Source organism: Marmota flaviventris, chromosome 4 (genome assembly GCF_047511675.1).
Source record: "Marmota flaviventris isolate mMarFla1 chromosome 4, mMarFla1.hap1, whole genome shotgun sequence".
NCBI lineage: Eukaryota > Metazoa > Chordata > Mammalia > Rodentia > Sciuridae > Marmota > Marmota flaviventris.
This window is the reverse complement of record NC_092501.1, coordinates 37,971,219-37,984,797: the sequence shown is the minus strand read 5'-3', so window position 1 is coordinate 37,984,797 and position 13,579 is coordinate 37,971,219. Positions and strand designations below refer to the sequence as shown.

Here is a 13,579-nt window from a genome sequence, read left to right as displayed (position 1 = left end):
TTTTATTTTTTATTTTGACATAGGGTCTCCCTCAGTTACCTAGGGCTCGCTAAGTTCCTGAGGCTGGCTTTGAATTTGTGATCCTGCTGGCCTCAGCCTCCTGAGCCTATGGAATTATAGGCCAGGGCCACCATGCCTGGCATTAACCTCTGATTTTCAAATGGGCAAAGAACTTCAAAGAAGATGTGCAAGTGTAATTCCAGAGATTTGGAAGGCAGAGGTAGGAGGTTTTCGAGTTCAAACCAAGCCTCAGCAACTTAGTGAGGCCCTAAGCAACTCAGTGAGACCTTGTCTCTAATAAAAACTGAAAGAAGGCTGGGGATGTGGCTCAGTGGTTAAGGACTCCTGTAAAAAAATTATAGTTTTGGACCAAAATATCACTGAGAAAAATCAGTGTATAGTGAAGGGTAGCTGAATTTTTATTTTATCTATACCAGGGGCAGAATTTCTGATTTTTCTTATTATACATTTGCTCATTGACAGATCATTTTTAAATATTGTTAGGACAGTAATTAATTAAAAATACTTAACAATTATGTAGTATTGGTGTGTTAGTTTTCTATTGCTGCTATAACAATTACCACAGACTTCATATTTTAAAGAACACAAATGTATTCTCTTACAGTTCTGGAGATCAGAAGTCCAGTACAAATCTCACCAGGCTATGATCAAGGTGTCCTCAGCCTATGTTCCTTGCTGGAAGCTTTCGGGACTGTCTGGGTTTTCTCCTTTCCCAATTTCTAGAGGCTGACTATAGTCTTTGGCTTGAGATTCCCTTCCTGCTCAGATCTTTAAATAAGTCAACATGGTCTCACAATTCTGACCTTTTGTTCTCTTTTTCTTTAACCACAGTGGGGAAAGGATCTCTGCTTTTGGGATTTATGCCATTAGATTGGGCACAATTGGACAATCCAGGATAATCTCCCCATCTCAAATTGTGTACTTTTTTTCTCTCCCAGTTCTGGGAATTGAATTCAGGGGCACTCTACCACTGAGCTAAATTCCCAGCCCTTTTTATGAGCTAGAGTCTAATTTGCCCAGATCATCCTGGAATTGGGAATCCTCTTGCCTCAGCTTCCCAAGTCAGTGGGATTATAGGCGTATACCACTGTGCCCAGCTCAAATTTTGCAACACATGTCCAAGAGTTTTTTCTTTTTTAACCCAAAACATCTCTATTTTTTTAGTTTTCAAGAAACAAATTTCTTCCATTTCCAAGATAATCATGATTAACTTAGAAAAATGGTCATACATCTTAAAAGCATTTCCCTTTAACAGGAAAATTAACTGTAGAGAATCTAAACACTGCTTTCCAATTTGTATTGAAGTGAAAAATAATACTTAAGCTATAGACTAGAGTGTAGGAGACTCCACCAACCTCTTTGTGTTTGTCTCAGATAGGCTAATATGTGATGTACCTCATTAAGTTTTTGAGTCAGGTTAAGACATGCTAATAGAAGTTTTTTGAAACTTCTATATAAAATTTTATGGTATTAATTTTAGAATGTCTTAAAGTTTTTGTTAATGGTGAGAGAGTTCAGTATATCCTTTGATACATGACTAGCAAAATTTTTTTTTTTCAGGTTTCTGTTCTTTTTAAAGACTTTTCAGATTCATGTATTTCCTTTATTAGGGCAAATGGAAAGATCTCAGACTTGCATGATTCTTTTAGCCACTAGGATTTAAAATTCAAATCTTACCTAGATTATTTTTATTCTTAATCATTTCCTCCTCTAAAGATTGACTTCTTTCCTTTTTCCTTCTTCATTTCCATAGTGGGGATTGAATTCCTGGGTGATCTACCACGAGCTATTTCTTATTTTGAAACAGGATATCACTAAATTGCTCAGGCTGGTCTGGAATTTGCAATCCTCCTGCCTCAGCCTCTGGAGTAGCTGGGATTACAGACAGAGTCACTGTCACTGTGCCCTGCCTCCTCTGATTTCTTAGGAACTAATTACTATCTTTGTGGTAGAAGCAAAACCAAACAAAAACAAGAAACCACCACCACCACCACCAACAACAACAACACTAAATCCACCTTGGATTAGTACAACAAATGGTTCTTAAAACCTGGGCTAATACAGGAGGCTAAGGCAGGAGGATAGATTCAATCTCCAGTCACAAAAGAAAACAAAACAGAAATCTTAGTTTTTTTTCCCCTCCCCTCTTTATGGACTGGGGATTAAACCCAGGGTCTTATGAGTGCTAGGTTAGTGCTTTACCACTGAACTACATTCTCGCCCCTTTTAAATTTTATTATCAGACAGGTTTTGCTAAATTGCCCAAGCTGGTCTCGAACTTGTGATCCTTCTGTCTCAGCCTACCGAATAGTTGGGATTATAGGTGTGCCCCACTATGCCCTGCTCCTGAATTACATTTTAAATTTTGCATAAAATAATCTTATTCAAGTTGCAAATCTTTATAATTGCCTCGTCTGTGTATCCAGTGTGTGACCTCCAAAATATTGTCAGAGTAAGCAAAAATCATTTTTTAAGAATTTGATTTTGTGCACTCCCCCTTACACTGTAATAGTGAATAAATCTTTTCCTCTTTAGCATCACAAAGATGCTATTTTGAGGGGTTGAATTACTTTCAGAATGTTGATGTGAAAGGAAAGAGATCAGGTTACACATTCTTTGTTCCAGACTGCCACTGTACTTCAAGTTTGGAGCTGCACTGGGGAAGATAGAATATGCATTTGCCACAAAATCTTCCACCTTACCCCTACTTGAGGAGCAAGAGAATTAGGCAGTTTCTCTGACATGGCCTACCCTAAAGAGAACGAGTTTAACTTTAGTATTTGTAGAACTTGCTACTTATTTTTTCTCTTAGAGTCTTTAATTTTATATAATTTAGCATTTCAAGAAGTCAGAAGATTATATCTTTGTATTAGGAGATATTTTAAAAATGATAATGTTATTTTGAGAATACTTATATTTTAATAATGCAGTTAAACAAATTTACTTCTAATTTATATTGAATAAATTGGGAGTATATAAAATTATATTTTGAATAAAATATTACTGTCTTGGCATAAAATAGAATTACTTATATGTTTCAAAACTGGTAGTAAAAAGTTCCCAAAGCAGATGCAGTATTTCTTTTGTTTCTTTGATGCTGTTAGATAAATGAAGACTTTAAAAAGAGTTTTCACATAAAAATTTTCATAAAAAATTCCTGTGCCATATTCTGAATGATAATTTGACTGTTTATGGTATAATTTTTCTCAGTTCAGTTTCAATTAGAGTATAAACTTTTTAATCTTTAAGGAATCATTTAAACAATTTTAGTTATTAAAATTTGAATGTTATTCTTTAATTTTTTTTTTTTTTACTTATAGATGGACACAGTGTCTTTACTTTTTTAATTGATTTATTTATTTTTATATGGTGTGGTGCTGAAGATTGAACCCAGGGCCTCACACATGTGAGGAAAGCACTCTACCATTGAGCTACAACCCCAGCCTCTGAATGTTGTTCTTAAAACTGTCTTTACATGCAACTGGTCCCATTTCTGAGAGTTTAAGAAGCTTAAATATTGTTTGTGAAGTGATTATATCTGTATTAAACATTATAAGTCCATTAAGAAGTACTCAAGTTTTTATTCTAGGTAATTTTAAGTATTATTTATTTTCATCAGTTTACTACTTTTCTGAAGAAAGTCATTATAATTACTAACAAAATTAATTGTACCATTCTTTTAAAAAATATTTATTTTTTAGTTGTAGATGGACACAATACCTTTATTTCATTTGTTTATTTTTATGTGGTGCTGAGGATCAAACCCAGGGTGAGGCAGCGCTCTACAGCTGAGCCACAAACCCAGTTCCTAATTGTATCATTCTTTGTAACAATCTTTTTTTTTTTTTTTTTTTAAAGAGAGAGAGAGAGGAGAGAATTTTTTAATATTTATTTTTTAATTCTCGGCGGACACAACATTTTTGTTTGTATGTGGTGCTGAGGATCGAACCCGGGCCGCACCCATGCCAGGCGAGCGCGCTACCGCTTGAGCCACATCCCCAGCCCTGTAACAATCTTTTTAATGTTTTGAGATTAGGTGCTGTATTTTCTTAACAGGATATTATACCAGTACACTTCCAAAAGAGAAAACATACAGCTAATAAAACTAGTTGGTAGGTTTTGGGACTTGATACTTTGTTTTGTCCTGCTCACACAGGTTTTATTCTCTCTAGCTCATGATTTAGTTATAATTTATTTACACATTTTTGCCCAATGATTTGCTGTCATACTTGGTTTTCTGTGTTGTGGTTCCAATTCTCTAGCTTTGTCTTTACTTCTCTTTTATGCTTTATCCCTTCTGTCTCCCTGCATATTTAGTAAGTCCCAGCTTTACCTCCTCCATGAAACCTTATTTTCAAATCTGGGCTCTTGGTAATTTCTTCCTTTTCTGTGCTTTGGTAGAGTATATAATGCCAGTATGTACTATCATTTTTCTTCTTGCTTATTTGTTTCATGTCTTTAATGTGATTTTAAATAATGATACTAGCTACTGTTCGTATACCCGCTATATGCCAACTACTGTGTCATTATTGTTGTTATTATTATTATTTGGTATCAGGGATTGAACCCAGGGATGCTAAACCACTAAATCACATCCCCAGCCCTTTTAATATTTTATTTAGAGACAGGATCTAGCTAAGTTGCTTATGGCTTTGCTAAATTGCTGAGCCTGACTTTTGAACTTGCAATCTTCCTGCCTCAGCCTCCTGAGCTGCTGGGATTATAGGCATGGACCACTGCATCTGGCTACTGTGTCATTATTATGGATTTTTAAAATAACCGGGTAGGGTAGGTATTGGCATACATCTGAGGAAATTCAGAGCCAGCTACACTGTGCCAGAGTTTAGTCACACATTTTTCTCTTTGGCTTCCTTCACACATATTTGGTATCTTAAAACATTAGATGTTTAATAAATTTGAGATGATTACTTGACTCAGTTTGGTTTACTTTTTATAAAAGATGGTTTTTGAAGGGGTGAGAGAAATAGTCTTAGAATTTGTGAATTTTTCTTTCAAGTTGCATAGTTTTGTCAAGCAACACCGTGGGCTTTTCTTCTAAACTTCCATGTGCCTAAATGTAAACCTGTTCCAAAAAGACTGAAGTGTGGTTCCCTATCATGCCAAGAAATCTGTATACTGAATGATGCAGGAAGGTGTTTGAAACTGAGTAGTGAGAATAGGTTTGTGCTATAGGATATATTGTTTAAATTATTAAGATAATATAATTTATGTTTAAAATTCAATATAGGTAAACCTGATAAATGGGAAAAATGGAGGTAATTTCAGGAAAAATTTAAAAAATTTTTGAATCTTCAAAACTTTGTACATTTGCTGTTATTTAGATTTAAAAAATCATTAATTGGGTTAGAGTTGTGGCTCATTGGTAGAGCGCTCGCCTCACAAGTGTGAGACCCTGGGTTCGATCCTTAGCACCACATAAAAATAAATAAGTGAAATATAGATATTGTGTCCAACTTCAACTAAAAAAAAATATAAAAAATCATTAATTGCTAATGAAATTTGAGATACATTTTTGACATCTTGTATTTCATTGAAGATCATGAATGCTTTATATCATTCTTATAAGAATCATATTTTTAAAACTTGAAGATCATTCCTTTTTTGGTGTCAGTTTTTTACTAGTTATATTCTGCTTTAGGATTTGCTTTTGTAGCTTCCTAACCTGGCATTTTTGTGTCTTTTAAAAAAACCAAGTAATTGGACCATTTATCACAATCTGCCTACTTAAAAAAAAAAATACTAGTATTGGGGCTGGGGTTGTGGCTCAGCGGTAGAGCGCTCGCTAGCATGTGAGAGGTCCTGGGTTCAATCCTCAGCACCACATAAAAAAATCAAAAAATAAAGGTATAAAAAAATTAAAAAAACTAGTATAAAATTCTTTTGCATGTTATCTGTAAAAGGAGCATTTTAATCATTCTGTCCACATTTGATAAGTGTTGCTGATTTTTAAAAAAAATTAAGTATATAATGTGCTTTAATTTTTTAAACGTTCATTGAACTTTGGACTTAAATCATGTCAAGGGTTTTACTTTTTAAAATACTGAGGTTTATTATTTGTGTGAGTGTCTTAATTGAAAAATGAATGGCTTCAAAAACATCAAAATAGAGCTGGGTGCTTGGTTGTGCATGCCTATAATTTCAGCTATTAAGAAAGTTGATGCAGGATTGCACGTTTGAGGCCATTGGGGGCCTTTTTGAGATCTATCTCAAAAATAAAATGAAAAGTGCCAATGATGCAGTTCAGTGGTAGAGAACTTACCTACTACACGCTGGGTCCTGGGTTCAATCTCTAAGTCTGCCAAAAAAAAAAAGAAAAAGAAAAAGATCAAAATTGAAGACCTGCACATAGAACCATACTTTAGGACATATATGCATAAAATTATGTATTTATAGCCAGGCATGGGGGCCCATACCTGTAATCCCAGCTTCTCTGGAGGTAGAGGCAGGAGGATCGTGAATTCAAAGCCAGCCCTAGCAACTTAGCAAGGCCCTAAGCAACTCAGAGAGACCCTCTTTCTAAATAATATACAGAAAAGGGCTGGGGATATGACTCAGCAGTTAAGTGCCTCTGGGTTCAATTTCTGGTACCAAAAAAATATGTATATGTGTGTGTGTGTTTATAAGATATTAATGTAAACTTCAGATTCTGTAATATTTTAAGGAAACCACTTCATTTTAACAGAGCACTTTGTGTGTTTATACATTGGTGCTGGGCATGTGTTTTACTGCTGAACTACAACCCCACCCCCAGTTGGTCTTTCTACTTTTCTAGTTACATTGAGATTTTGCCCAGTAATGTCTTTTTGCTTAAACCTACACACATTTGTCAAAGCTATCTAGCACCCTGTTTTAAGTCTGCTTCGTGGCATTTATTTTAAGTGTAATTTAATTAGAACTTGCATGCACATTTCTTTTAGATCTGCTTCCATTCTTAGGAACTGTAAACTCCATGTGAGTGGGGAATTTTACTTGGGTTGTCATGTTAGGGGCCTGGCACACTGCCTTGTCTAGCATATGTACTTTGCAGCAGCAGGCAGTACTTTTCTTTAGTCTTCTTTAATTATATTAATAAAAGAGCTTTGGTTTTTGCAAGGTTTTTAGAGGCTCTGGAGAGAAACATTAATCAATAAGATCTAACTTGAATTAATTGTTTTAAAAATACCTAATGATATAATGAACAGAGAATATTAATGAAATAAGAATTTAAGGAGTCAAAGTTAAGTTTTTTTGTTTGTTTTGTTTTGGTGGAGGAGCTTGAACCAGGGGTGCTTAACCACTGAGCTATATCCTCAGCCCTTTTTATTTTGAGACAGGGCCTTGCTCAATTGTTGAGAGACTCATTAAATTGCTCAGGCTGTCCTTGAATTTGCAGTCCTCCTGCCTCAGCCTTTGAGTCACTAGGATTATGTGTACCTCTATGCCCCACTGAAGTTAAGGTTTTAATATCTTTACTTGGCCAGGTACGGTGGTACATGCTATAATCCTATTATTGTCTCTGGAGGTCAAGGCAGGAAGATTGCAAGTTCGAGGCGAGCCTGGGTAAGTTAACGAGATTCTGTCTCAAAATAAAAACATAAAACAAACATGTAGCTTGGTGGTAGAGTGCCCCTGGAGATATAGCTCGATGGTAGAGTACCCGTGGTTAGTCTCTGATACCACAAAAACAAAAAAACATAACAAAACATACACACATACTCAAAAAAACCAAAACCACACACACATAACAACAACAACAAAATCCCCCAAACCTTTACTTTGTAACACCATGGGCTTTTTCTTCTATTGTGATTTAAGATGGTTGTAATTGTTCATTATTGATGATACCTATCAAAAGGCGAGCTTGAACAACCATTTCTGCTGGATTCTGAATGCTGAGAAACAGAAACTGAACTTTGTGAACTATTACAAGTCATCTGTAAAATGAGATAATAAAATTGACTTCTCAAAGTGTAATTTAGACTTTCATGGAATACCATAGTCTGAAAATGCTTAGCAATGTGCCTGTCACACTGTAGGTGTTTTATAAATGTTAATTGTCATAAATTTGCTAGGTATAAGAAAATGTCTTTCCTCAAAAGCAATTGTAGTTGGGTGAGGTGGCCCATGCCTGTAATCCCAGTGGCTCAGGAGGCTGAGACAGTAGAATCTCGAGTTCAAAGCCAACCTCAGCAAAAGCGAGGTGCTAAGCAACTTATTGAGAACCTGTCTCTAAATAAAATACAAAATAGGGCTGGGGATGTGGCTCAGTGGTTGAGAGTTCCTGAGTTCAATCCCCAGCATCCCCCTCCTCCAAAAAAAAAAAAAAAAAAAGCAGTTGTAAATTTAAAAATGAATTTGCTGCCCATCTCAAACCTATATAAAAATATGGTATTTAACTTTTAAAAAGATGTTTAATAGCAATTGTTGTTGGCAGGTCTTTTAGCTCCACTTTGAGTCTTTGCATTGTGTATAATATGGAAAGACTTGGAATAAATGTATGGGCCAGGGCAGCTTATATAAAAATGCTAAATAATTTTCAGTGTGGCTGATAAAAATTTAGAAGTACCACTGCTTGGTGTGGTGATACATGACTATAATCCCAGCGGCTTCAAGAAAATAAAAAAGAGTATCATTTAGTTTGTTCATGAAATCTATGAGAATTTTGACTATTTCTATCCTTTGTTTGGTCTATTCATTGGTTCATTCCTATCAGAAGTCTCTAATTGAGCCTTGTATCTTGTAGAAATTGTAAGGAAAAGAAACTATTTCTTAACAAGCTGGTACCCTTTATCTCCTTAGTTGGTATCCAGATGTTTAAGGGAATGATCTATCCACAAAACTTGCCTTTTTTTTTTAACTGTTTAAAATCCTCCATCCACTTTTCTTTTTCCTTTTTTTTTTTTTTGGTACCGGGGATTGAACCCAGGCTACTTTATCACGGAGCTACATCCCAGCTTCTCCCCTCCCCTTAAAATTGTTGTAAATGTACACAACACCTCCATTTAATTAATTACTTAATTTTTATGTGGTGCTGAGAATCAGACCCAGTGCCTCATACTTACTAGGCAAACGCTCCACCACTGTGCTATACCCCCAGCCTCAGCCTAGCTTGTGTTTATTTTTTTATTTTGAGACAGGGTTTCACTGAGAACTGCTGTGGCTGGCTTTGAACTGGATGGCTTTGAACTTGCAATCCTTTTGTCTCAGCCTTCCAAGCTACTGGGATTATAGGTATGCCACCATGCCCAGCTCCTATCCCATTTCATATGCTACCTGTCCCCCCCACCCCCGCGCCTTGTTTGTGTTATTGATGGCCTCCATGGTACCAGATTTTCTGTCCTATGTCTTTCAGCCTCTCAGTAGCTTTTAACACAACTAGCACCTCTGCACCAGACTCTTAGCCACTGTGGCATGATGCTGTTGCCTTCTGTATCTTTTATTATGGTCCAGGTAGTGGTGAGGGACAATCTAAATCAGAACTAAGGATTGTATCTTGCTGGCTTCCACCCTTATTCTGAAGTCTTTAAGCCTGTGTATAGTCAGTATCATAATTTAGGTCTTATTCTGTACACCCTGCATTTTGAGCTAATTTATGAAATGACAAGAGAATTTGGAAAGTAAAAATAACTGTGTTAAAGAATCTAAATTACATTTGGAATAATTCTTGCCTCTATGTTGCAGATACAAATGCTTAAATAACTGTGATGGACAGGGAAAAGATACTAGGAATTTGACATGAATTATCACATTTAAATAAACAGCGTTTTTTTTTTTTTTTCTCCCTAGAGGAAAATTGTGGTTACAACATGTGATTGAACCTGTCTAGTTTCAAGTAGTGTTCAGATTCAGATTCAGTGGTTCAAGCTTGAAAGAGAAACAGGAAAAAAGAAGTTCTTGCAGGTGCTTCTCATTCTTTAATCTAGAATATTAGTTTTAATTAATTAAAAAATATGCATCTTAATATTTTTTAAAAATATTTTTTAGTTGAAGTTGGACACAATACCTTTATTTTATTTATTTTTATGTGGTGCTAAGGATTGAACTCAGGACCTCGCACGTGCTAGATGAGTACTCTACCGCTGAGCCACAACCCCAGCCCCACATTTTAGTATTTGAATATCAGTTAGTCAGAAGTTACCTGGATTTTAGATCAGTTTTTTCATTCCAACTAAAGCTAGCAGTCACAGAATTATGAGGGGGGGAAAAGTACTTTTATTACTAGTTATTATAAGAACTCAGTTGTCAAATCAGAGTTGAAAATTATTCTTTTAAAAATGAAGTCATTTGAGTAGAATAAAATATTCTCACAGTAACTACCCTAGCCACAACTCTAAAGCAGGACATGTCCCTGGCTTATTAAGATTGCTACATTAAAACAAAAATTTATTATGCATTGTTAAGTTTAATAACAATTTACATCAGCCTTTTTCTTTTTTGTTTCTGCTTTTGATCTCAAACTTAAAAATTTCTTCCCCATTGCAATAGTGTTTTCAAGGTCTTATATAATCTTAGATTTTACATTCAAACCGTCTATCTGGAATTAATTTTGTTGCATGAGGTAAGGATCCATTTTTTCCCCCAAGTGGTTAGAATATTTCTCTCAATATCATGGGGCTGGGATTGTGTCTCAGTGGTAGAGCGCTCGCCTAGCATGGGCGGGACCTGGGTTCCTCGATCCTCAGCACCACATAAAAATAAAGGCATTGTGTTGTGTTAATCTACACCTAAAAAATAAATATTAAAAAAACCAATACATTGTATCGATCTAAAATGTTGCTTTTATTATATTCTTCCATATATGTAGATTTACTTTTGGTTTCTTGACTGTGGAATCACTATATTAGTAATCTTTCAGTACATTTTATTATTTGGTAAGGTAAAAATATTTGTTACCTTTTCAAAGATTGAGGATATTTTACTTTGTTTTTTCAAATGTCTTTATAGCATTCTTTGGGTTTGATTTCATTCAAAAATGTTAACATTTCTATATTGGTTTAGACAGAACTGCCCTTTTTATAGAATGTAATTTTCTAATTAATAAAATGGCATGCCTCCTTTCATTAATTTTTTTTTCTTGATACTGGGGATTGAACCCAGGGGTTCTTAAACACTGGGACACATCCCCAGTCCTTTTTTATTTTTTATTTAGAGACAAGGTCTCTCTGAGTTGCTAAGTGCCTCGCTAATCTGCTGAGGCTGGCTTTGACTCGAGATCCTCCTGACTCAGCCTCCCGAGTTGCTGGGATTACAGGTGTGATCCACTGTGCCTGGCTTCATTAGTCTTTTTGACTTTAAATAGTTTTATAGTTTTTCTTACATATGTTGGGAAGCTATTATAAGGGAGATCATTTTTCCATTATATTTTGTAATCAGTTTTTGTTAGTACACAGGCAACTTATCAATTGTACATTAAACCATTCAATGTATTCTATTCTTTAGTATCTGTTTGCAGTTGGATTTAATTTATACAAAATGCACTCATTGTAAAGATAATTCATTGAGTTCGGTTAGTTTTTAAATACCATGTAGCTTTCTTTATAGTGCAAGGTTTGGTTTCTTCAATCATTTTGTGAAGATAAGTGAATAACAACCTAAGTATTTGTGTATTTTTTACTTATTTATTTATTTTGGGCATGGGGATTGAACTGAAAGGCACTCAACTACTGAGCTACATCCCCACCCTATTTTGTATTTTATTTAGAGACAGGATCTCCCTGAGTTGCTTCGTGCCCTGTTTTTGCTGAAGCCAGCCTTAGTCTTCTGAGCCACTGGGATTACAGGCATGTGCCATCTTGCCCTGTATATTTGGTTTTTAAATCATCTTTATTTGGTAAAAGTATATCTCAGATCTGTAAACAGTTTTAAATTTACTTTAGCATAAAGATCTTTTTTTATCTTTAACTCTCTAATATGTTCCTTTGTCTGTTTTGACTGAGAATAGTAGAACTTCATTACCTTGCTGTTGGAGAGACTAGCCATCCAAAATCAAAGTGGCATTAGAACTGTGCATGGATCTGTTCCTGACCTCTTTTCTAACTTCTAGTAATCTCAGTCATTTCTTGAGTTTTAGAATCTGTCTCTCTTTATAAGTCTGTGTTTAAATGTCTTTTTTAAAAATTAGGATACCAGTCATTGGACCAGGGTTCACTCTTAATAACCTCATTTTAACTTGAAACTCTTGATTACCTATTTCCACATAAGGTCAAAAAGGTTTGGACTTCAACATATGATTCTGATTATTTATGTTTTTATTTTTACTTGTTATTTTGAAATAATTTTATATTTAGGAAAGAGATAGGAATAGCATTGTGAACTCCCATATTCTCCGTTCAGATTCACATATTTAAACATTTTTTCTACATTTATTATGTCTGTTAAAGTTTGTGTATAAGAAATATTTGGCTATTAGTACTGGCAAACTCACCAAGGTTTCTGAAGTTAAGCTGTATGCTCAAGAATGTATTTCATCAATCCTAAAATGCATTTAACTGTGTAATTAACAGGTATAGAAATATCAATATTCTGTGTCCCAAAAAAGTGATGCCAGTTAAACAGTGATATGCTGCTTTTAAGAGGCATACTGATTTCACAATAGGGTTGATGAATCATTTGGAGTCAATAAAATATAAAAATGCATCATTGAAATATATATAGTAGAATGCATATTTAATATATGTGCATATATGTATATATATGTGTGTGTGTATATATATACACACACACATACTTTAGAAATTTAATTTTTAGAGTAGTTTTCGGTTCAAAAGCAAAATTGAACAATACAAAGTTTCCACATACCTGTACTCACATATGCATAAGCCACCACTGCCCTATTATTAGTATCTCACACCAGAATGGCGCATGTTACAGTTGATGACCTACATTGACACATCATTACTATGCAAGGTCTATAGTTTAAATTACAGTTCATTCTTGAGAGTATAACTTAACGTGTCTTGACAAATGTAAAATGACATGTCCTCCATTGTAGTACTATACAGCCTAATTTCAACTACCCTAAAAATTCTCTGCTATGTTTATTTTCCCTTCTTCTCTTCATCCCTGGCAACCATTGATCCTTTTTAACTTCTCCATAGTTTTAATATTTCCAAAAGGTCACAATTGCAATCACAACTCCATTGGATTCTTTAATGTAGAAATACACATTTAAGTTTCCTCCGGTGTCTTTTTGCGGCATTTATTTTCAGTGCTGAGTAGTATTTCATTGTCTGGATATATCACAGTTTATCCACTTACCTAGAGAAGGACTTCATGGTTACATCCAAGTTTGGCAAATTATGAATAAAACAGCAATAAATTTCTGTGTACAGGTTTTTACATGGATATAAGCTTTCAGCTCCATTATGTTAAACACCAAGGAATGCAGTTGCTGGATCAGATAGCAAGAGCATGCTTAGCATTTTAAGAAACTGTCAAAACTATCTTCCAGAAAGGATGTAACATTTTGCATTTCTACCAGCAGTGAATGAGAGCTCCTTTTGCTCCATATCCTTGCCAGCTTTTGATGTTGTCAGTGTTCTGGATTTTGGTTGTTCCA

At 35.0% G+C, this 13,579-nt stretch overlaps 1 protein-coding gene across 3 annotated transcripts in view; it reads left to right on the top strand.

The window, feature by feature from the left end:
• The window catches only part of Bmpr1a (bone morphogenetic protein receptor type 1A), a 129,699-nt gene that overhangs the window by 19,453 nt on the left and 96,667 nt on the right, over positions 1-13,579 (top strand). The window contains exon 1 of one of the 3 annotated variants that reach the window (XM_071611118.1): positions 7,561-7,581. The exons of the other annotated variants lie outside the window; for them this stretch is intronic. The gene's annotated coding sequence lies outside the window, so the exon portion shown is untranslated. Of the gene's footprint in view, positions 1-7,560; positions 7,582-13,579 lie in introns of those variants that run through there. 3 annotated transcript variants of the gene reach the window in all.